This window comes from Symphalangus syndactylus, chromosome 9 (assembly GCF_028878055.3).
Source record: "Symphalangus syndactylus isolate Jambi chromosome 9, NHGRI_mSymSyn1-v2.1_pri, whole genome shotgun sequence".
Lineage (NCBI taxonomy): Eukaryota > Metazoa > Chordata > Mammalia > Primates > Hylobatidae > Symphalangus > Symphalangus syndactylus.
The window spans coordinates 118,620,250-118,644,648 of NC_072431.2; the positions used below are offsets into that span (position 1 = coordinate 118,620,250).

The 24,399-nt window shown below is 39.1% G+C and overlaps 1 long non-coding RNA gene across 1 annotated transcript; it reads right to left on the minus strand.

Annotated features, from left to right (window-relative positions):
• Window positions 1-3,669: 3,669 nt before the first annotated feature.
• Window positions 3,670-23,634, minus strand: LOC134731466 (uncharacterized). The gene is made up of 3 exons (XR_010113764.1): window positions 23,504-23,634; window positions 3,824-3,937; window positions 3,670-3,726 (listed from the first exon to the last, which is right to left on the minus strand). It is a non-coding gene; the product is annotated as an uncharacterized lncRNA (long non-coding RNA).
• Window positions 23,635-24,399: the final 765 nt, after the last annotated feature.

A 24,399-nucleotide genomic window follows, 5' to 3' on the forward strand; every position in this document is an offset into this window, starting at 1 on the left:
CTTGGGTGAGAGGGAGGACATAGGAGAAGGCAACTTCTTGAATCTGTCTTGGTTCCTTCTTGATGTAAAACACAATGTCCATAATATAGCAGGTCTCAAATTACTTAGACTAGAATGGGTTTTTCCCATCAGGCAATCCCTGATCACTTTATATAATTGTAACCCTCTACACCCCATCACTGTTCATCCTGTGTGCCTGCTTTATTTCCATCTGATAAAAAAATAAATTCTAATTATTTGTTTACTGCCTACCTTCTCCCAATAGAATATAAGCTCCATGAAGACAGGCATTTTTGTCTACTTTGTTCAGTCATGTATATGTACGCACACACATACATATGTCATGCCAGACCCCTGTTAACATCAGTAGGGATGGGAGTAGGTTTATGACGCCAAAGGAGAAACCAGAGCCAGAAAACAAGACTTAGGGGTTTGGGGGTTGGTTTTTGTTTGTTTGTTTGTCCATTTGTTTTTCTATTCCCAGAGACATAGAGTTTCATTAGCAGGAAACTTACATATGGTGATGGCCCAGTGGTGGCAGGCTGGCCGGAGAAAAACATGCAGTTTACATAGCATTTTCATTTAGCCCTCTCCCCATAACAACCTCTACCTGGCAATCTTCATTTAACCCAAAACGAATGGCCTCACTGCCCTGTATTGCCCATGATCCACAAGACAGGCCAGGGATTTAGATGTTCCTCATAGACAAGGAATGAATTTTCAGATTGGCCATTCCCGGATTCCTTAGCTCAGAACTCCAAACACATATTCAGATGCATCTGCCATACAGGACATTCTCAGGGTGCACTTAAGTTATCACTCTCAGGTGCATCTACCATACAGCATACACATAACAAATGGATGGCCATGCTCAGCAAGCCCACATCCCTGTTATATGACTATTGATCCAGCTGCCTCAGTAAAGGATAGTCTATACCATCAGCAAATTATGACAGGATGATTGAGTGGATCTACCATGTTTTTAGGGCCTCTGGGCCTCCGGAAAGGATTCTTTAATTTGGTCTTTGGGAAATAAAGAATTAATAGAACAACAACAACAAAAAAACCCACTACAGTTGCTCTCTGAGGCTTACTAAACAGCCACTATAGACACATTACATGGACACTTATAGTCTACTATAGAGCAATTTATATTCTGCATTAAAAGTCTATGGCTTAATTTAATCATCAATTCTTTCTCCCTAAGGTAAAGGGGTCTCACTATGGCTATGCATTAGAGCCCACTATGGAGTTTCCAAAATGTCTAGATCTCCAGAATTTCCAGAGATGAGGCCCAGACATGCAGAGTTCTGTGAAGCTAGAAATGAAAACCCGTTCTCTAAATGAAAAAATTCTTCTCAAATGGCAAATGTGGGTCCCATACTTGGTGTCCTTTTTTTACATCCATGAACTATTTCCCCACCATCTGAGGTATTCTCTGACCTTCATTGCCTCTGTGCCCAAATATCATGACATGAATTTTCTGAACTTGAGCAATGGCATCCCACTTACCCTGTGCTGGATTGCCTTTTCCTCATATTTCCTTATGTGTGATGCCTTCCATACCTATGCTCGGGCAGGTGTTTCTCTTTGCCACCTGCCTTTCTGTGATAGTTCTGGAGTTTTTCTTCAAATCAGTGGTTGTATTAGTCCATTTTCATATTGCTATAAATAGCTACCTGAAGCTGGGCAATTTATGAAGAAAAGAAGTTTAATTGACTCACAGTTCCACAGGCTTAACAGGAAGCATGACTGGGAGGCCTCAGGAAACTTCGAATCATGGCAGAAGGTGAAGGGGAAGCAAGGACCTTCTTCACATGGTGGCAGGAGAGAGAGAGAGAGAAAGGAGAAGTTACACACTTTTAAACTATCAGATCTCATGAGAACTCACTCACTATGATGAGAACAGCAAAGGGGAAATCAGCCCCCACGATCCAATCACCAACTACCAGGCCCCTCCTCCAATTCCACATGAGATTTGGGCAGGGACACAAATTCAAACCATATCAGTGGTTCAAAAAATTTAAGTGTGTAAGAACTACCTGGGGAGTTTGCTGAGCCAGTTTCCTGGAGCGTATGCCCAGAGATTCTGGGTTACCAGAATGGGATAGAACCCATGACTTTGCTTTTTTTTTTTTTTTTTTTTAAGACAGAGTCTCACTCTGTCACCAGGGCTGGAGTGCAGTGGCACAATCTCAGCTCACTGCAACCTCCACCTCCTGGGTTCAAGTGATTCTCCTGCCTCAGCCTCCCAAGTAGCTGGGATTACAGGTGCGTGCTACCATGCCTGGCTATTTTTTGTGTTTTTAGTAGAGACGGGTTTCACCATCTTGGCCAGGCTGGTCTTGAACTCCTGGCCTCAGGTGATCCGCCCATCTCGGACCCCCCCCCAGAGTGCTGAGATTATAAGTATGAGCCACTGCGCCCAGCCCTGACTTTGCATGTCTAACAAGCTCACAGGTGTTAAAGGAAACTAAGTATGGCCTGAGAAGAACTTGTATATTTGGGTTCTTGTGGATAAACTGTAACCTAGCTTAACAGTCAGACAAAATTGAAAACCTAACTTAGGAGTAAGTTAATTTAACCATCAATTATTTCTCCCTAAGGCAAAAGGGTCCCACTATGGCTATGCATTGGAACCCACTGTAGAGTTTCCAAAAGATCTAGATCTCCAGAATTTCCAGGGGTGAGGCCTAGACATGCAGAGTTCTGTGAAGCCAGAAATGAAAACTCCTGTTCTAAATGAAAAACTTTTTCATTGCACCTATAACAATAACTGAGTCCTGGCCAATCCCAGTGGCCATACTTCAACCACTCATAGACTGCTAAGTGTTCAAACTGTGTTCAAATAAGGCGAACACCACCCTGTAACCAATCCAGCTATTTCTGTACCTCACTGCCAATTTCTGCATGTCGATTCCCTTTTTTTGTCTGTAAGTCTTCTTCCACCACATGGCTGCACTGGAGTCTCTGTGAATCTGCTGCGATTCTGGGGGCTGCCCGATTCACGAATAGTTCATTGCTCAATTAAACTCCTTTAAATTTAATTCAGCTGAAGTTTTTCTTTTATCACAGGTGAAACCCACACTTTGCGAACCACTGTTCTTAGGCGGCGCTCAGCCCACTTTGATGTGGATAGAAATCACCTGGGGATCTTGTTAACGTACAGGTTCTAATTCAGTACACCTGGAATGGGGCTTGAACTACTGTATATTGAATTAAGACTCAGGTAATGTTTGATACTATACTGCTGGTCTGGAGAACACCTTTTGAGTATCCAGGGTTCCAGGGGGTTCACCCATGGTCACTTGTCAGCATGGGGAATAGAACTGGCCACATTTTTCTTTCTGCTCTGTCAATGTTGTGGGTTGAATTCTATCCCCAAAAAAGATATGTTAAAGTCCTAATCCCGGTTACCTTATTTAGAAAAAAGATATTTGCAAATATTATCAAGTTAAAATGAAGCCATGATGGATTATGGTATACCCTAATGCAATGACTGGGGTTCTTATAAGAAAAGGGAAATTTGGATGCAGACACACAGAAGAGAATGCCATGTGAAGACAGAGGCAGAAATGGGAATGAAGCATGTATAAATGAAGTGACACCAAGGGCTGCCATGAGCCACTAGAAGCTAGGAAGAAGCAAGGAAGGATCACCTGCTGAAGTCTTCAGAGAGACCGTGGCTCTGCCAACACCTTAATTTGGGATTTCTCGCCTCTGGAACTGGAAGACAAAGAAGTTCTGTCATTTTAAGCCACCCAGCTCCCTAGGAAACAAATATAGTCACACAGCTCAGTGATCACATACTGACCCAACCCACCTCAGGACCAGCAGTGGGCTCGCATGGATCGTGACATTCTCCCACGGTCCCGTAGTCTTCCATATTCCCACAGTCAGGTTTTCTTTTTTTAATTTGCTGATCTTTCTCACTACACTGCAAAAGAAGACACATATTCTTGACCTTGTTTTGAATGAAGAGAAAAAGAGAGTTTCTACGAAAAGTCCACCTACTGAGAGATGGTACTCCTGGCAGCAATCAATTTTTTTTTTATGTGTGATCTTTTAGTGCTTTCACCTTTCAAATGTTTTCTTTGCTAGAGGCCTTCAGAAATGTCTCATGGATTTTTCAAAATCTTCAAAAGCTTTTGTTTATTTGTCAGTAAGTTTAATAAAAAATATATGCCATATGTAATTTATAAGATTTAAGAATTAGGCTATAATAAAATACAGTAGTCAAAGTGACAATAATTTAACATTTTTAAAAATGTTTCAGAAAGTATTTTCAAATTCTACCTATGGTAGCTGAGGATAACATACCCTAGAAATTAATTTTCACACAAAAAAATGCATCCATAGCAATAGTCAGAAATTTATAGTTAAATATTGCATAGCAAAGAATGCACAGTATTTAATAAGTTTTTCCTGTATAACTAAGAGAGCTAATCAAAATTTGGGGGCATGTGCTTAAATATATTAGGTGAGTGCAAAAGGAATTGCGGTTTCTGCATTGTTGGAATTTGCCATTTGATATTGGAATACATTCTTAAATGAATGTGGTTATGTTATACATCATTTTAATGGGCATTTGTCACTTTAGGTTTTTTGCTAATGACTTATTACTCAGTGTTTATTTTATGTTTATTTTAAACTACGAAAATGTTGTTGGACAAAAAACAAGTTCGAGCAATTTTCTTATTCAAGTACAAAATGGGTGGTAAAGCAGTGGTGTTTGCAACATTGACAACGCATTTGGCCCAGGAACTGCTAATGAATGTATTGCAGTGGTGGTTCAAGAAGTTTTGCAAAAGAGAGGAGAACTTTGAAGGTGAGGAGCATAGTGGCCAGTCATCGGAAGTTGATGACAAATTGAGAGTACTCATTGAAGCTGACCCTCTTACAACTACACAAGAAGTTGCTGAAGAACTCAATGTCAGCCATTCCACAGTCGTTTGCCATCTGAAGCAAACTGGAAAGGTGACAAAGTTCAATAAGTGGGTGCCTCATGAGCTGACCAAAAATTTTTTAAAATCATCATTTTGAAGTGTTGTCTTCTTATTCTATGCAACAACGAACCATTTCTCAACTGGATTGTGACATGAGATGAAAAGTGGGTTAAACCCTACTTTTCATCAACAAACACTTTGTTAGTGTTTTAAACCCTAACAAAGCCTAATCAACTGCAACATATTTATTTAAGAAGCAAGTTACTGGTTTAAAAAGGACAATTTTGTTCCACCATAACTACTGTGAGGATGAGGTGATACCTGTTTAAGAAAAAGTTAACATGTCAATTTCTATTGATTAACAGCAAAAACATTTTAGCACCAAAGTGAGTGTGCCATCCTTGCAAATTATATAGTTTAATAAATAATTTATTAAATTTTAGCTACAATGAGCCAACTGGCAATGACCAGATCAGTGGCTGACCCAGAAGAAGCTTCAAAGTACTTCCCAAAGCCAAACTTGCACCAAAAAAAGGTCACTGTTTGGTGGTCTGCTGCCCGTCTGATCCACTACAGCTTTCTGAATCCCAGTGAAACCATTACATCTGAGAAGTCTGCTCAGCAAATCAATGAGATGCACCAAAAACTGCAGTGCCTGCAGCCAGCATTGGTCTACAGAAAGGGCCCAATTCTTCACGACAACATGTGACTGCATGTCCCACAACCAATGCTTCAAAAGTTGAGTGAATTGGACTAAGAAGTTTTGCCTCATCTGCCATATTCACCTGACCTCTTGCCAACCGACTAGCACTTCTTCAAGCATCTCAACAACTTTTTGTAGGCAAAACGCTTCCACAAGCAACAGGATGCAGAAAATGCTTTCCAAGAGTTTGTCAAATCCTGAAGCATGGATTTTTAAGCTACATGAATAAACATTTTTCACTGGCAAAAATGTGTTGATTGTAATTGTTCCTATTTTGATTAATAAAGATGTGTTTGAGCCTAGTTATAACGATTTAAAATTCATAGTCCAAACTGCAATTACTTTTGCACCAACCTAATACTTAAGTTTCTTAGTTTTGATCCAGTCATTGATAACTACAACAAGGAGAGGCAGTGTGAGAAGGAATGAGTACCTGACTTGGGTCAGAAAATCTGGCTTGCAGTATGTATCAGGTGTGGACAGCTATATGTCATGTGACTAGACAGTCAATCCCTCTGAGGCTCCAGTTTCCTTAAGTCTGAAACTAGACTAACAATATTTACCTTTCCTACTCATTAGGAAGATCAAGTGAGATACAGCATATAAAAGTACTTGGGAAAATGTTAAATAAAATGTGAAATCTCCTACCAAAATACATTTAAATTAAATCTCCTACCAAAAAATACATTAAAAGATAATTCAAGAAACTATTATTGCATTGTTTGCCACTTAAATATTTTAAACCCTAACAAAGCCTAATCAACTGCAACATATTTATTTAAGAAGCAAGTTACTGGTTTAAAAAGGACAATTTTGTTCCACCATAACTACTGTGAGGATGAGGTGATACCTGTTTAAGAAAAAGTTAACATGTCAATTTCTATTGATTAACAGCAAAAACATTTTAGCACCAAAGTGAGTGTGCCATCCTTGCAAATTATATAGTTTAATAAATAATTTATTAAATTTTAGCTACAATGAGCCAAGCACCATGCTAACACCACACACACACACACACACACACACACACACACACACACAGTGGTGGGTGATTTGGGGTGTCAACTTGACTTAATTAAGGGATACCCAGATAGCTGGTAAAGCATTATTTACTCTCAATCATTGCATTAATCACCCTCAATGCTTCAGTGAGCTCTTCTGCTGAAAGAGAAAACAGATGGTTTGGCATTTGATTAGAATGATTGGGCTGCCCCAGGTGTGTCTGTGAGGGTGTTTTCAGACGAGACTGGTGTGTGAGTCTGCAGACAGTGGGAAAGATCCACCCTCAACATAGACAGGGACCATCCAATCAGCTGCGGGCCCAGATGGAATAAACAGATGGAGGAAGGGCAAATTCTTGTTCTCTCTTCCAGAGCTGGGACACCTTTTTTCTCCTACTCTTGGATGTCGGAACTCCAGGTTCTCCAGCTTTTGAATTCTGGGACTCACACCAGCAGCCTCCCAGCCCCGTAGCTCTCTGGCCTCGGACTGAGAGTTGCATCACTGACTTGCCTGGTTCTGAGGTTCAGACTTGGATGAACCACACCCCTGGCTTCCCTGGTTCTCCAGCCTGCAGACAGCCTATCACCAGACTTCTCAGCCTCCATAATCAAGTGAGAGTTTCCCCTAATAAGCCCCTTCCGATATATTTCTCTACATGTCCTATTGTTTCCTGGAAGAACTCTAACACACCAAACAAAGTATGACTTCTTCCCCACCACAATGCTGTGAAGTTAGAATAAATACTTCACAGACAAGGAAACTAGGGCTTAAAGGGATGAATGAGCACCTCATTCAAGGTCTCTTAGGCACTAACTCTAACTTGATCATTATATTCATATTGTTTTTGAAAAGACTTTAACATTTTTGACAATAAATCATTATGGCTTAGTTATCATCTTAAAGATTTTTCTCTTCAGTTCATCACCCATTGATGTTATCTGCTTCCAAATTATACTCTAAGACCTGTGAGGATTGCATCCTCAAGATCTTCTGCAACACCCCAACACTGGTGTTGTGTATATTTTCCCATATACACACAAAGGGCAGGTCCATCCAGCACTACCAAGCCCATTTAGGGGCCTGGACACTGAGCTCGGGAAGCTAGGTTTACACAGCCCTGCACTCAGCCTCCCAGCCTGTGTGTACAATTCAAGTTTGTACCTTGATGAAGTCACAAGCATCTTGAAGGTATCTCTCAAATCAAAGCCAAACAAGCTAAATGCCTAATCACCAAAGATCTTCAACACAGTATACTTCTAGGTGAGCTAACAATTTTCCTATTAGAAAATTTCTGATGTTCAAAGAAACTCTTGAAGACATTCCTTCTCTGAGAGAGAAGGAACCTTAGTTCAGGAAGAGCAGAGCCAAGAAGGTGAGGACACATCCCTCTCCTGTGTATTCCTTGGCATCCTTCCCTCACCCACTCTCACGATAATATCCTGTCTTTATTTCGTAAGCAAATTTAATCATTTATTTTCCACAGCATTCTTTCCCTGGGTCTTCAAACATGCATAGCTTCCCAAGTGTGGAGAAAAACTTTGATAGTAATATCCACAATTTTCCTGGAGTATGATTCTTTACCATCCCCAAGGAGTCGTTATGGGGTTACCTGGCAGTATTCTCAATAGTAGCTGTTTCAAACAACATTAAACCCCAGTTCATGAGTAGCTGCTCCTCACCTAGTATTGTGCTGGGTGGGGGTGAGGATGCAAAGGTTCCTGTACTCAGAAAGCCGGAAGGGTGATAAGGAGGCACACATACAATCAGTATAGGTTATGACAAATGGAAAGCCTGAAATGAAAATGACGACCCAAGAAGGAGAAGGAGATGTGGTAGTGGACAGCAGCGGAGCACTGAGGGCTCAAAAGCAGGAAGTGGTTAACAACTGGCAGAAAAGCCAGGAAGATGAGGTCTGAAAAGCATGCCATGCTTGGCTGTAAATGGAAAGAGAGAGATAAGGTAACAGCTGGAGCAGAAGGCGCAGATAAGGGAAAGAGCCTTTAGCTGCATCTTAACCTGCCTTGAGGATGATAGATTCAATTGCTTTAATATGAAGATCTTCCCCTATGGCTGATAGCTGCCATGGAAAATGAAATGGTGATGGATGGGTATCTGAATAGCTTCAGATGTAATTAAGTTGCAGGGGGGAACATCCTATGGGATGCAGACTGGAATTTTAGATTAGTGTAAATGCAAGCCAAACCTTCTGTTTAGTTAATACTGCCTTCTAGAGTTCTGAAGCAAATTTTAACTCAGCATTTGTTAAACAGTACATATGTGAAAGCACTGTTCAATCATTTGAGTAGGCCTGAGTTAAAATACTAGCTTTACCACTTGCTAGCAGTGCTAACTCTGGGTAACTCAGATCATCTGTGTTCCAGTTTCCTCATCTGTAAAATGGAAATAATAAACAGTACTCCCACTGCAGCTTTGTTGGAGGAGCAAATTAGTTAATCCACATAAAGTGTTCAGAATAGTGACTAGCAAGAGTCAACCTTCAATGTATTTAGCTATAATTGGCATTATAATTATTACCATCATTTTCTCTTATATTGATCAGTTTCTATCAAAGTCAGACTGTTTATTTACCTCATTTTACAGATGAGGCAAATTGGCTTCACATGAGTAAATGATTTTCTTTGCACCCAATCCCAAGCCAGAATTACAGCAAAATTTCCAAACTTTCACTCATACACAGCCTAGTCTCTGTTAAATATGAATAAACCTTTACATGAAGGGCATTACAATTGCAAAGCAGTCTAATTATTTTTACATAAGAATTGAAGCAATAAAAAAAATTAGGCTCAGGTTCATTTCGTTATACCTGCACTGGATCACAAGGTCTACAAAAGTTAAAACAAATTAATTGTATTGGAGGAAAAAATAACAGTAAAAGAAATTAAAAGGAAGAAATGTTGATATCTGGTAAAATATCCAACCTGATATCATTCATAAGCAGCCCTAAGTTTTGTGGGGCCTTGAAAGGGCTATGATATGAATATAAACAGAACAGCAAATCAGTACTAAGTTTTCATGTAAGAAACAAACCAAGGAAGGCATTTTCATGATTTTCCATCTTGTAGGGAGTCACAACACTCCTCTCCATCCTTGAAATGCCAGCACTTAGCACCTCACTTGGCACAAAATTTGTGTGTGACAATGTGGGTTTGAATTGAGTGGAAAAGTAACTTAAAGAGTTGAAAATAATCTAAATCTCCTTTGAAAATGGACAGAAGTATACCATCCATTATAATACAGAAAATAAAATGGAAACATTCAATGATTCATAATCTGTAACAATAGAGGAGATGATTCTAAAGAGATAAGGCAAAAATCAGGTACATTAAGCATTGGAAAGCATCAAATAATTACAACTTATGGATTTATTTTTATGCTATGCATACACTAAGATAGGAATAATTTAGTTTTCCAAAGGTCAAATGGTGGGAAAAAGGAGGGGAAATGAAGAGAGACAGGGAACAACACTCACATGGATGTGGGTCCTACACAAAATGTAGCAACAGTTCATAAATATAAAGTTCCCATTTCAAGAGCTCTTGAGGGGATCCATGCAGAATAAGGTTTATTTATAACTGTGACTATGTTCTTGATAAAGGAGTAAATAGTATTAGTGTTTCATTTTGAAAGTCAGAAAAGTGTATACTATATTTTACAACTTCTAATAAGAAATCTTTACTTTTTTTAAGATACCTGTGATTGAAGTTTAAGTGTCAGTTATATAGAGAGTTCACCTGTATAACGATTCTGGATTGGATGGAATAATTGGTATCACACTGTAAATGATGATAGAACTTGACAATAAATCAACTCCATAAATCTTTCAGGCACTGGACAAGAAACAGTCCATGGCTGTGGTCCCTGAGAGAAGGATAACACCAGCTTTCTGCCTAGGGGAACTTTCCAAGCCATGGCACAGGGAAGCGAATTCCTATTGGAAAGCAGCAGTCTTGCTGGAGAGAGAAAACAAGTATTGGAGTTCAAGGCGGCTGAAGAGGCTAGAAGTGTGCTATTGGAAATTAGAAAGAGCCATGCAGTGATGGATCTCCAGATGTCTTCATAGGTGTCCTCTAGTGTCTTTTGCCAAATGCTAACCTATACAATCACAAGGCAGGGATCTGCAATCCCTGGCTGACAGCAGCTACTAGAAACTGAGAGCCAAACAGAGACTCCAGAGGCTTTTCCACAGTGAAAGGTGTGGCAGTTCCAATCAGCCAAAAAAGAAAGACTTTACTGAAGACCCTGCTTATTTAGTTGAGACCTGAGACAGGTCATGTTTTAGAAGGGCTACTCTAACTCAAGGCTAATGGCTGCTCTAGATCTGCCCTAAGCAAAAACAAGCTTGGACAGGATCAAGCTGCCTGCTAGTGAATCAACTGCCTGCTAGCACAAAACCCAATATTCTTAGAAGGATAACAAAATCCAGAAATGGCATGAGACGAAAAGAGAATCTATGTGACAGAATGAAGAATTTCAGAAATGGTACACATGTGGGTAAAGATTTCCTCCTCATTTTAAAATTTATATAAAAGGCAATTGACTTTCTAAAACAAAAACTAGGCCGGGCGCGTTGGCTCACACCTGTAATCCCAGCACTTTGGGAGGCTGAGGCGGGCGGATCACAAGGTCAGGAGATCGAGACCTATCCTGGCTAATACGGTGAAACCCCGTCTCTACTAAAAAAAGTACAAAAATTAGCCGGGCGTTGTGTCAGGCGCCTGTAGTCCCAGCTACTCAGGAGGATGAGGCAGGAGAATGGCGTGAACCCGGGAGGCGGAGCTTGCAGTGAGCGGAGATCGCGCCACGGCACTCCAGCCTGGGTGACAGAGCGAGACTCCGTCACAAACAAACAAACAAACAAAACTAAAATTTATTGTGGGACTTATATGTAGAAGCAAAATGTATGACAGAATACAGAAACAGCAGAAATTAGGAAAGTGAATAAATGGAATTTTGTTGTAAGTTTCTTAAAATACAGCCTATGTGATGTGCTACAATATTCAGTGTATGATTATGATACATCTGATAATTCCTAGAGAGATCATTAAAAGAATCAAAATTGTAGCTAAAAAGCCAATAGAAGAAACAAAATGGGATTCCCAAAAGTACTTGATAATTCCAAAAATGTCAGGCAAGAAGGAAAAAAAAATTAAACAGGCAAATAGAAAATAAACAGCAAAATGGTAGATATTAACCCAATCATAGCAATGATTGCCTTAAGTGTAAACTAAATAATTAAAAGGCAGAGATTGGCAACTAGATTAAAAAAAAATAAAACCGAACTGTGCGCTGTTTATAAGAGACACACGCTAAATGTTAGAAAAACGCTAAAAGGAATAGGACCAGATATAACACGCAGTCACTGGTCATAAGAAAACTTTAGAGTAACTATTAGTGTCAAACAAAGTAGACTTCAAGCCTAATATACCAGCAAACAAATCTATCAACATATGAAAACGATGACACATCTTGACTAAGTGTGAGGTTCGGCCCAGTAATGCAAGCTTGCTTCATCACATTAACAAATATCATCTCAATAGATGCAGAAAAGTCCTTTGATGAAATTCCATACCTATTCCTGATTAAAAACAAAAAAAACTCTCAGCAAACTAAGAATAGAAGAAAATCTCCTTAATCTAACAGAATGTCTACAAGACATCAACTGCTAACCTCATGCTTAATGAAGAAAAAGACTTAATGATTTCTCCCTAAGAACAGAAATAAGGCAAGGATGTCCACTCTTACTACTTCTATTCAACATTTTATTGTGGATTGTATCCAGAGTAATAAGCATGTAAAAGAAATAAAAGGCATAAAGATCTGGAAGAAAGAAATAAAACTCACTTTATTCATAGATGGCATAACCTCATTCTAAGGAGTTTAACAAAATTAAGTACTAGAACTAGTAGAATTTTAGCAGAATACAAGGTCACTATCCAAATAATTGTCCTCTAAAAGAAAAAACAGGCAAATATTTTTGCCAATCTTAGGGTAGGTAGATATTTCTTAGAGATGACACAGAAAATGCTAATCATAAAGAAAAATCAAACTTTATCAAAATTAAAACTTCTGTTAATCAAAAGACACCATTAAGAAAATGAATCTGTCAGAATCTGAGTTAAAAAATGAATAGTTGTATATTATAATATATGCACAATACATACATCTGACAAAGGCCTGTATTCATATTATATGAATTCTTATATTTCAATAATAAGACATACAACCCTATAAAGTGGAGAAAACACTTGAAGAGATACTGCACAAAAGAAGATATATAAATGGTTAAATAAGCACATGAAACCACACTTAACATCCTTCATCAGGGAAATGAAATTAAAATTGCAATGATATACTATTATGTACCTATGGAATGGCTAAAATTAAAAACACTGATATACTACCAAGGATGTGGAACCCTCATTCATCACTAGTGGGTTTGTAAGTGATACAATTACTCAGGAAAACTATTTGGCAGTTTCTTATTAAATATATATATATATATATTTACCCTATAATCCAACAATTCCATCCCTAAATATTTACCTAAGAGAAGTGAAAACAAATTTCTACAAGTAGACTTGTACAAGGATGTTACTAGGTTTCTTCATAATATTTTCAAATTGAGAACAATCCAACTGTCTATCAAGAGAATGGAGAAACAAATTGTGTTATATTCATAAAATGGAATACTACTCACCAAGAAGATGAACCACTGATACATGCAGCAGCTTGGAGGAATCTCAAAAACATTATGCTCAACAAAAGCCAAATATGAAAGAGTACATAATGAGCCCACTTATAGGTTTCAGAACAGACAAAACAAATCTGTAGTGATAGAAATAAGTCACAAGGAAGGGAGATGAGACAGGAACCAGTCAGCTGAGAAGACATGAAAGAACTTTCTGGGGCAATGGAAATGTTCTATATATTCATGAGGAGTGAGTTATCTTGGGTATACGCTCTTTTTCAAAACTCATTGAATTTTATATTCAAGATTTTTGCATTTTACTATATGGAAATGATGCTAAATTTAAAAAGGAAAAAACATTAAATGGGCCAACTTATTCCCTGAAGATGGCCTACTGTCAATAGTATATGAAACCGTGATATTTATTTTGTGACTAATGACCATCTTGCAACTGTTTGTGTGTATTTCTTGTGGTGTGTAAATCACTGTTTTATAAAAATGGGATAAGATGGTATGATGCATATACTCTACCTGGTCATATCTTGTTTTCCTCTTTCAGGAATACATAACAGAAATTTCACCAAATGCGCTGGATTGGTGCTAACTCATTTTATCCCTATTAGCTAAAAGTGTTACAGCTTCTTAAATTTTTTGCCAACTTGATGGGTGTAAAATATGCTATTGTTACTTCAATGTTTATTTCCTTGACATTAAAGAGTTGAGCATCTTTCCATATATTTCACATAAATTTGGATTCTCAGCTGGGCACGGTGGCTCATGCCTATTATCCCAGCATTTCAGGAAGCCAAGGTGAGCAGATCACCTGAGGTCAGGCGTTTGAGACCAGCCTGGCAAACGTGGTGAAACCCCATCTCTACTAAAAATACAAAAATTAGCCAGATGTGGTGGTGGGTGCCTGTAATTCCAGCTACTTGGGAGGCTGAGGCAGGAGAATCATTTGAACCCAGGAGGCAGAGGTTGCAGCGAGCTGAGATCGTGCCACTGCACTCCAGCCTGGGCAACAGAGCGAGACTCTGTTTCAAAAAAAAACAAAAATTTGTATTATCTTTTCTGTGAATTGCCTATTTATCTTCTTTGCCTATTCTTTTGCATTAAAAAATCTATAATCCTATCTTGGTTGAACAGCTCTTTCTAACACATAGGTTGTCCAAATAATCATGTAAATTTTATAAAATGTTTTATTGCCTTTGTCTTTACATGTAATTCTTTAATTTTATGTGGTGTGTGGTAATTTTCCAAATTTACTTTCCTCCAGATGGATTAACCAGATGTAAAAGCCATTTCTTTGATAATAATAGTTGCTCATTGAATTGAAGTTTCACCTTTGTCAAACATTACATTTCCATATATAAAAAAATTCATTATTGGGATCTTGTTCATTTCCTGTTCAATGTGTTTGTTTCTATATCAATGTTATGAGGCTATGATACATTGTCTTGTAATTTTTTTTAATTTTTTCTTATGATCTATTATCCTATAATTCAAGTCATTCTCACTATTCCTCTTTTTTATTAATTTCTTAGCTATTCTTAGAAATGCTATATGAACTTTAAGATTATTTAATGCATTTTTTTTTTTTGAGACGGAATCTTGCCACCATGCCCGGCTAATTTTTTGTAGTTTTAGTAGAGACCGGGTTTCACCGTATTAGCCAGGATGGTCTCGATCTCCTGACCTGGTGATTCGCCCGCCTCAGCCTCCCAAAGTGCTGGGATTACAGGCGTGAGCCACCGTGCCCGGCCTATTTAATTCAATTTTAAAGCCTCTTTATGATTCTCATTGGAATTACCTTCAATTTATAGGTCAATTTGGGAAATTTTAAATTTGGAGAATATTAAGGATTCCATTTGAGAACATGATATATTTTTCCTTCTGTTTCACCTTTTTATATCCTATAATATGATTTTTTAAAATCTTCCTTCTTAAATAATCTGTATCTTCTTTATTTCTAGGGATCTTATAGTTTTGTTAGTATTGTGAATGGAATTTATAATTCTATTTTCTTTTTAACTGGTTATGGCTTTTATAGAGAAAGGATTTACCAAAAAAAATTTTTTTTATTAAAGCTTATATCTAGAGCATTTTGGAAATGTGGGAGGAGATTATCCCATCCCATAAAGGCAAGTCTGCATCAACAAGATCATCAATTAGGATTCAACAGAACTAGTCCCATTTTCTTCTAAATGTCTGTCTCCTGGTGGCTCCTTACCTGGCTACTCTCTGATTTGGGCACCTATTTTGCAGTTCTTTTCTGTTCTTCCTTGACTAAATTCTACTGGTCCTCTATTCAATGCCTTAGCTGCTCATCAGGCTGGTCTAAGAGGATGCCTGCTGCTTCCCAGGGGCTGAGGCCAGCACATCTATGGATTTGGCCTCTCAGACAATACAGCAGACACCACTAAAGCAATCTCCAGCTATATAGAAGAAAACTTTATGCCAGCAATATAAAACAAGTAACCATCTGCACCGTGGTCTTAAAAGTTTCATATGCAGTAAAGATTATTCCTAATGAGGAGATAAGAAACCATTACAAACTCGAAGAGTGGACATTTAAATGTAGTTATATTGAGCTAATAAACCTTAAAAATTAACTGACTAAATCTCGAAGCAAGGTTAACCTGCACTGAGTAGGCCAAGCTGAAGTAGCCCACTACTAATGTTAAGCAGGGGAAGTTTTCTTTCTCTTCCCTTGACCCTGGTATCTAATGTGTAGAGATGCTATTTAGCCATCTAGCCATCCTCTGATACACCCTACAGAGACCCAGTCTCTACCTACCTTCAACACACCTAGCCAGAGACAGCGAAATCAGTTTTCTATCTGCCTAATAGGCAAATACAAGCATACTTTGCCTTTGACATCTCTCTGCCTCCTCTTCCTGCTTTTGTCCAGCCAATCCTTATCTAGAAAACCAGCCCAGATATTCCTATCTGGGTTCAGCCTTGACTTTTTGATTCATTACAGAACCCTCCATTTCTGAATCCACCTCGTCTCTTCCCTTTGTCGCGCCCCACCCCCATCTGCTCATTACCTCCTCTTCTATAATATGACTCCTTCTCAATACAGAAAATGTATTGAGGTCTAAGCTCTTGAACTTGAACTTCATTTGTGATGATACTTCCTTTGTCTACCATGGCTTGACCCCCACTTTTCTGCCTTCTACGGGGCTCCACATAATTTGACAGGTAGCATCCAGGACTCTACCTTCAAACTTGCTTCAGGCAGGTTGTTTGCTGGGCTTGCCAGGACCTTGGCCTCCATATCATTTGAACTGTGACAGTTTCCTCAGTTGATGCTCACACGGGAAGTAGATTAGGGTCTGTAACAGCGTTACTTTCACTTTAAAAATAAAGGAGCTGGGGCTCAAGAGAGGCTTTAATACTTGTTCAACATCACAGAGAAGCGAAACCTACACTGGAACCCAGGTCTCTCGCATAGGTCTCCTGACTGAAAATTCCTGGCTTCCTGTAACTGTTTATTTCTGTCTCTGAGAATAATTTAATAAAAATTATTAAACTGTAATCTTCTCGAGGATGGAGGCCAGGTCTTTTTGCCCTTATATTTATTATCTCCCAAACATCCAATAAGGGCCCAGGTCTTATGCAATATTTTTGATAAACAATTCTGTGGAAAGTGCATACAAATAGCAGAGTGAAAATATAAAACCAAAGCATGAATGAAGAAGCACAAACATTAACAACATTTACAGCTGATGGCTTTTCTAGGAACAGCTTTTACAGAAAGCATATATTTGAGAAATTGAATTAATTATGGCATTTTAGAGTATTAGAACCAGATCATAAAAATCTTTATGATCTTCTTATCTAATCCCTCTGAATTGAGAGAATAGCCAACATTTAGGAGTCAATACGGAATAAAAGAATCTGAAGAGTAAATCTTTTTTCTTGATCCCAGAAACCCATTATTCAAGGAAGAAATGTTTCTGTTCATATTTTTCTTGGGACAAGCATTTCCTAGCATTGTTAAGTTTATATAAGTATATAATATGAGCTGTGTTCATCTATTTAAACATCCAGTGAGTCAATAACTTTTTTTTCTTTTTAAAGAGGCTGGTCTTGAACTCCGGGGCTCAAGCAATCCTCCCACCTCAGCCTCCACAGTTGCTGGGATTACAGGCATAAGCAACAATGCCTGGCTTTCAATAACTTTTAGACAAATTAATTTTAAATGCTTAGATCATGTCTTTTAATTTTACCTCTTTGTTTTTTAACTTTCCTTATTCAAAAATAGATTACAAAAGATGTTGCAGGGGCCAGTCACAGTGACTCATGCCTGTGATCTCAGTTAATCAGGAGGCTGAGGTGGGAGGATCACTTGAGCCCAGGAGTTCAAGACCAGCCTGAGCAACATAGCAAGACTCAGTCTCTACTAGAAAAAAAAATGTTGCCGTTTTGCTTCTTGACTGTGTGTATATCATACAATTACAAACTCTTAAATTCTTACAGGCTCATTCATTTAGAAAACCTCTTACCTTAGACTACCAAAAAGCAACACTGCCTTTAATAATGACCAGAATATAACACAAATGATTTTATCTGAGATACTATAAAAGTTATCTTCTTTTGAAACTACTTATATCTGCAACCCAAATAATGTTCCCATCACCAAAAAAACTAAACTCTAAAAAATTAGCATATAAGTTGGTTTTCTCTTAGTGATTCCTCTAAGCAGTTTATAAGGTGAGTTAACCTAACAAAAGTCATTTTCAGTAGTCATAGACAATGATGTTGAACAAGAATATATAGAAATGAAAATTGTGAATTTAAATAAAACCTTAACTATATATAACAGGAATAACAGTTTTAAAACATATGACAGTTGGCTCTCCACATCTGGGAGTTCTGTAACTGCAGATGGAAAATACTTGGGAAAAAAACGAATTAAAAAATATATCACAACGATTTATATAACGTGTACATGGTATTAAATATTATAAGTAATCTAGATTGAAAGCATATGGGAGAATGTGTGTAGGTTATATGCAATTATGTCCTCTTATATAACGGACTTGAGAAACCTGGACTGTGGTATCTTGGAGTGGGGCAGGTAGCTTGTCCTGGAACCAATCCCCCATGGACACCAAGGGATCACTGTAATATGATTTTCTTTTTGCATCTCTTTGCAGGACCTTCCTAGCCTGCCAGAATCATCCTTTTTGCCTCAGGAAATTTGGCTTGCGGTAGGAAGAATGTAAAGGAATGAAATGGTTTCATGCTGGGCTTTTAGCTATCAAAGTGGGCTCTTGCAGTCCCCAGTGAAGCAATGGTTTTGAGTAAAAGGAATTTCTCAGTTCCCCCAAAGACTCCTTTTAGGATAGCAAAGCTTAGAGAGCTGTGGATTGAATTTTACAATAAGCCACAGGGAACAAAAACCTAGGATATGAAAATACGGGAAGACATACCCGCCTAGGGAATTAGTAGCAAGGTTTCTAGGATAGGAGGAAAGATATTCTAAAAAAGGAAGCATGGAAAAATGGAACGTAGAATTTTTAAAAAGTATGTAGAATGGAAAGCTCTACATAGCAAAGCCCCTATTCCCTCTCCCCAGCTCCCTACCCCAGGCCTAAACCAAAACCACAAATTAGGGCAGGGACTTAGTGAGAATAGATGCCTAAGTTGCAAAATTTAAGCAGGCACCCCCCCTCAGTACTGCAAGCCTGAAGGGGAGCTCCTCCTCAAAGTCTGTACCCTAGGTGCCTTGCTAGCCTCATCTACCCAAGCCCTGCTACAAAAACAGAGATGTGGTAATAGAAATATCCTAAGCCAAGAGGAAGAATCACACACCATAGGTTTAGTGGTCTTTCTCAGGCAGATGCAGGGAAACCTGTGAGCTCTTAGGGTAGCACCAAATTCAGGTCACAATGTGGGAGAGACAGGGCAGTGCCTGCACAGAAGCTTCCGAATGAACTGCCAGGGGGATGAGGAGAGGCAGAGAGAATGAAGAACGAATGGAGGCCTGGGGATGGAAAAGAAGACTGTCAAGGGAAGGAGAGAAGACAGGGGGTGACAGGGGGTCTTTAATTGGTATTAAGTGGGCCTAGGTTACTATCAATGTATTGAATGAGGACACACCTAGTGTACAGACACCAGTGCAAGCAAGCCCCTCAAGAAGCTATCATGAACTAAAAGACAACCTAGGGGCCTACATGTACAGGTCTGAGACCCAGTATTCACCAACTACAGGTTGTGTAAATGCCATACGCTAAGGTGCCTTGGGGAGAAGGGCAATAAATCAAAGAGTCTGCCCTGGAGCATACTGAGTTTCTTTTTATTGACAAATTTGTTTTGTATTGTTTACTTTTCCCTTGAAAATCACAGGCTGTTATATCATAAGCAATAATAAAAGTTATTCAAAACAAAAAACCCTCCATTTCTCTTTATAAATATTAGTGTGTTAAATATTAGTGTGTTAGCATATTAACAGCTCTATTGAGGTATAACTAACATATACTAAACTGAAATAAACTGCATCAATTTAAATGGATAAGTTTTAAGATAGATACATGCCTGAAAAACCTCACCACAAGCAAGACAATTAACATTTCCACCTCTCATGCTCCTTTGCAATCCCTCCCTTTTTTCATTCCTCTTCACTATCCATCCTCAGACAGCCACTTATTTTCCTTCTATCAGCGATAATTAGTTTCCACTTTCTAGAGCCTTAAATAAGTAGAATCATACAGTATCTATTCTTTTTTTTTCTGGCTTCTGACATTCAGTATGATTATTTTGAATTTCATCCATGTTATTGCTTGTATCAGTAGTTCACTTCTTTTTACTGCTGAGTTGGATTTCATTGTACAGTTATGCCATAATTTATTTATCCATTTATCTGTTTATGGAAATCTGGGTTGTTTTCAGTTTTTGGCTTTTAAAAATAAAGCTGCGTATGAGAATCCCCATTCCCCATTGTGGCACATCTTCAGTAACACTTGTGGTGGTTAAATCTTTTTCATTTTAGCCATCTTTATCAGTATGTAGCAATATCTCATTGTGGTTTTATTTGCATTTCCATAATTACTAATTATTTTGACCATACTTTTATGTTCTTTGTCTCCTATTTGGTTACGTGTGTTTTCAAATCTTTCACCTATTTTTGGGGGGTTTATTGTCTTCCAATTATTGAGTTTTGAGAGTTCTGTATATATTTGCAAACAAGTTCTTTATTAGTTATGTGATTTTTAAATATTTTCTTCTACTATATAGCTTCTTGTCACTCACTTAAAAGTGTCTTTTGAAGGCCAGAAGTAGCTAAGAAATGCTTGCTTAGCTATCTAAGAAGGCTTCTGGGAAGTATCTGTGAAATATCTAAGAAATCTCTGCCTAACCCAAGGTCACAAAGAGTTTTATTCTGTGTTTTCTTTGAGGGAGAGGAGTGACCTCTGAAAACTCACGGAGCTGAAAATTAAAATTAAAAAGAATTTGTTTTGTAGCCAGTCTGTTACTGCCATAAAATATATTTCAAGGTTTTAGCCTCCCAGATGGTGCTCTTTGGAATGAAAACAAATTGAAGCATTTGCCCAAGGAAAACAAAATTGACATGTTCAAATAATTTTAAAATTTCTTCTAAAGATTACAATATATTAATTCAGTTATTATCTTGGACTCTGACTTCCTCTGTAACAGTGGATAACTGAAAGTTGAATATACATACTTCAGTAATGTAACTATCACTGAATGTTTTGTTTTGGGTTAAAATTTTGGGAACAGAAAACTCATACTAGATTTAATTCATTCATCCAACATATTTATGGATACTTACTATGCCAAGCACTGTACTAGGGGCTTTTGTCCATTTTCATCTATACATTTTCTTATTTGATCTTTCTAATAACTGTGCTTTTGGCAAAATAAACTTCATTTTTAAAGGTTAAAAGTTGTCAAATTCTCACTGTTAGTGAGAGAGAAGCCTCTGAGAATCTATAATCTAGTTGAATAATCAAGTACCTTGACAACAACAATACCCTAAGATAAATATCATCATAGACATACGTTAGCCTATGTGGCTCCCAGAGGGGATCTCTGGGAAGGCTTTTAAAGCATGAATAGAATTTTGACAGGTAAGTACTGGGCTGTGCTAAGGGGAGGAGGTAGAATAGAAAAAGTAGAGGGGAAATTTTTCACAGAGGCACATTGGCCTGAGAATGCCTGGTGTGGTCATGGAACAGCAAGTTGCTGTGATTTTTGGTAAGGGGATAGGATGGTAGGAGATGCCAGCATGTGACAGGTGTGGGGGCAAGAAGAGATATACTGTAGCAGGCAACAGGGAGTCATCGAAAGATTAGACCAGGAGAATGGCTACATCAGAACTGTGTTTTAAGAAAATTTTTGCCATCCTTAAATAATCTATGGCAGTCTGGGTAGAAGGAGGAAAGAGATTGGAGGCAGGGAGGCTGGGGGAGGCCATCTTGGTAATGCTGGCAGGACGTGGGCAGGACTGGGAACTGACCAGGGGAAAGGGAGAATTTCACTTTTCATTCAAAATGTTCTCTCCTAAGCTCTTTTTGTACTCTTTCCTTGGGAAATAACGTAGAATCAGCTAACTGCTCGATTTGAAAGGATTTTTTATTTTTCGATTGATCAGCTTGTTCTTTATTTGGCAACTAAAAAGGGCCTCTTTTTGTGCAGCAGAAAGATATAACCCAAGACGCTCCAGAAAGTCAACTGAGTTATGGTGTAAAGAATGGATGTGAGGGAGGCCAATTACTCCTCACCCAAGTACTGGAAAATAAGGAATAGACAAAGAACAATACTGATCAGTAGGAGATCTGGAAAGGATGGGATCAATCGAATTTGATTGGATGGGGTGCTTAATGATGACCCCCCAATTTTAAAACCAAGTGGCTAGAAAAATGGTGGTCTTTCTGTGAGAAATAATGATTTAGGAAGAGAGATAGTATGCTTATTTTAAATAGGTTGAATTGGAAGACGTTCCAATTCAAAAGATAGTCCAAACAATAGGACTTTCATAAGGAAATATCCAAAAGCTGTTCAAAGGCCAGAGATAGTATTCATAAAAGAAGAAAGGGCTGAAAATAATAGTCAAAAGTTGTCCACATGGAGATAAAGCCATGTGTGGTTGTCTATGCTGAGGGATAACATGGTGACAAATGGATGGTGACTAAGGGCAGAGTTTTGAGGAAATACAGCAGGAGAAGAAGACCCATCCAGAGAGACAGAAAGGACATAAGGCAAGAGGCGTAGAATATGTAGAACTTCAGGGGTAAATGAAAGACAGGCAGAATTGGTAAAATGCCGCAGACCTGTCAATGAGGATGTGGATGCAGGGGCTGTGTTTGGTGATAAAGGATCAATTCTTCTGGGCAGGCTTTCCACCTTCTCCCTCCTGCCCCACTCCAGGCCATCTGGGACTTTACTTTCTTTCTTGCTGCTCAACCTGAGCAGAGATAGCATTGATAACGGGTTAGCCACCAGTTTACCCTTTGGATCAAATGTTCTCTAAAAGCAAGGACTGTGGGGCATCATCCCGCAAGGTGATACAAGATAAGGATTTAGAGAAAAATTAACATGCTCCCTGATGGAGCAGTGTCAGGAGAGTCAAACTGTAAGGTATTATGGAACAGGAAGATGGTAGGAAATGAAAGAAGCACCTGATCATAGAAGGCAGGCAGGGAGTTATGAAAAGATTCCATTGAGGGAGAAATAGAAAGAATAAAATTTTTAATCATATGGTAAGAGAGAGTTGTCTATGTCCCTAAAGTGCAGTGAAAGCCAATGGAAAGGAGGGGATGACGATGTAAGAAGAGGCGATGGTTAACTACTGATGCAGTGAGTCTGAGAAGGGACTGGTAAACACAAGGGTGGGGTTAACCCCTGAGGGCAGGGTATGAGAGAAGGTGCAGAGAAATGTAGAGGTGAGAGGTAGGCATAGTGAATGGAATGAACGATGAAAAAAGGAAGCCACGGCCTAAGGGGAAACAAACAAGAAATCCCACCAACCTTGAAGTTCTGATACTGCCACTTTATCAATTGTGTGACCTGTGGCAAGTGACTTAACATTTTTTTAATGCCTCAACTTCCCTTTTGGTAAAAATGGGGGCGCTAACTTCCAACTCCAAAACCAGGTGCCATTGTCCCACTTACTTGCAAGTGCCTTCTTAGATGTTTCTCTGTTTTTGTTTTAACGTTTCCCTTTCTGGGCAGAGGAGCTTGAAGATGGGCTGGATCTTATTAGCAAAGCAGGAGGGTGGGTCATCTGTGTACGGAGACAGTGATGCCATAAGCCTGAGAGATCACAAAGGGGTTTTAGCAGTGCTGGGCATAGGCTAGAGAAATTAACACGACGTGAATAAAGATTTGCAGACACCAGTGAGGACCCAAGGGAGATTAGAGAGCAGGGAGGCCTGATAGAAGAGGAATCAGGCCCCTAGCTGAAAGTGTTGGGGAGGTGTGCTACAAACTTCGTTTTATTTTTATTTATTTTTTGAGACAGGATCTTGCTCTGTTACCCAGGCTGGAGTGTAGTCGCGTGATCTCGGCTCATTGCAGCCTCGACCTCCAGACTCAAGTGATCCTCCCACCTCAGCCTCTGGAGTAGCTGGGACCACAGGCCCGCATCACCATGCCCGACTAATTTTTGTATATTTAGTAGAGACGCGTTTTCGCTATGTTGCCCAGGCTGGTCTCGAACTCCTGGGCTCAAAAGATCCTCCCGCCTCGGCCTCCCAAAGTGCTGGGATTATAGGCATTAGCCACCGCGCCCGGCACAAGCTTCGTGTCTGAACCTCGCTCACCGGTGGGCGTTGAGCGGAGCCCACCCTGGAATCCACTCATCTCAGGAGGTTTGGGGATGGGCTTCAGCGAGTTCGGAGGCCCCGGAAATCGCCCAGATGCATTAATTTCCAGAAGGCCTGCAAGGGGGTCTCAACACAAAGATTAGGAAGCTTTAACCAGAGTTTGGTAAGCCCACTGGGAATGCGAGCCGCTTCCCAGCCCTGCGCCCTGACGCGCTCTAGCAGTGCTGCAGAAACCGTTTTCAT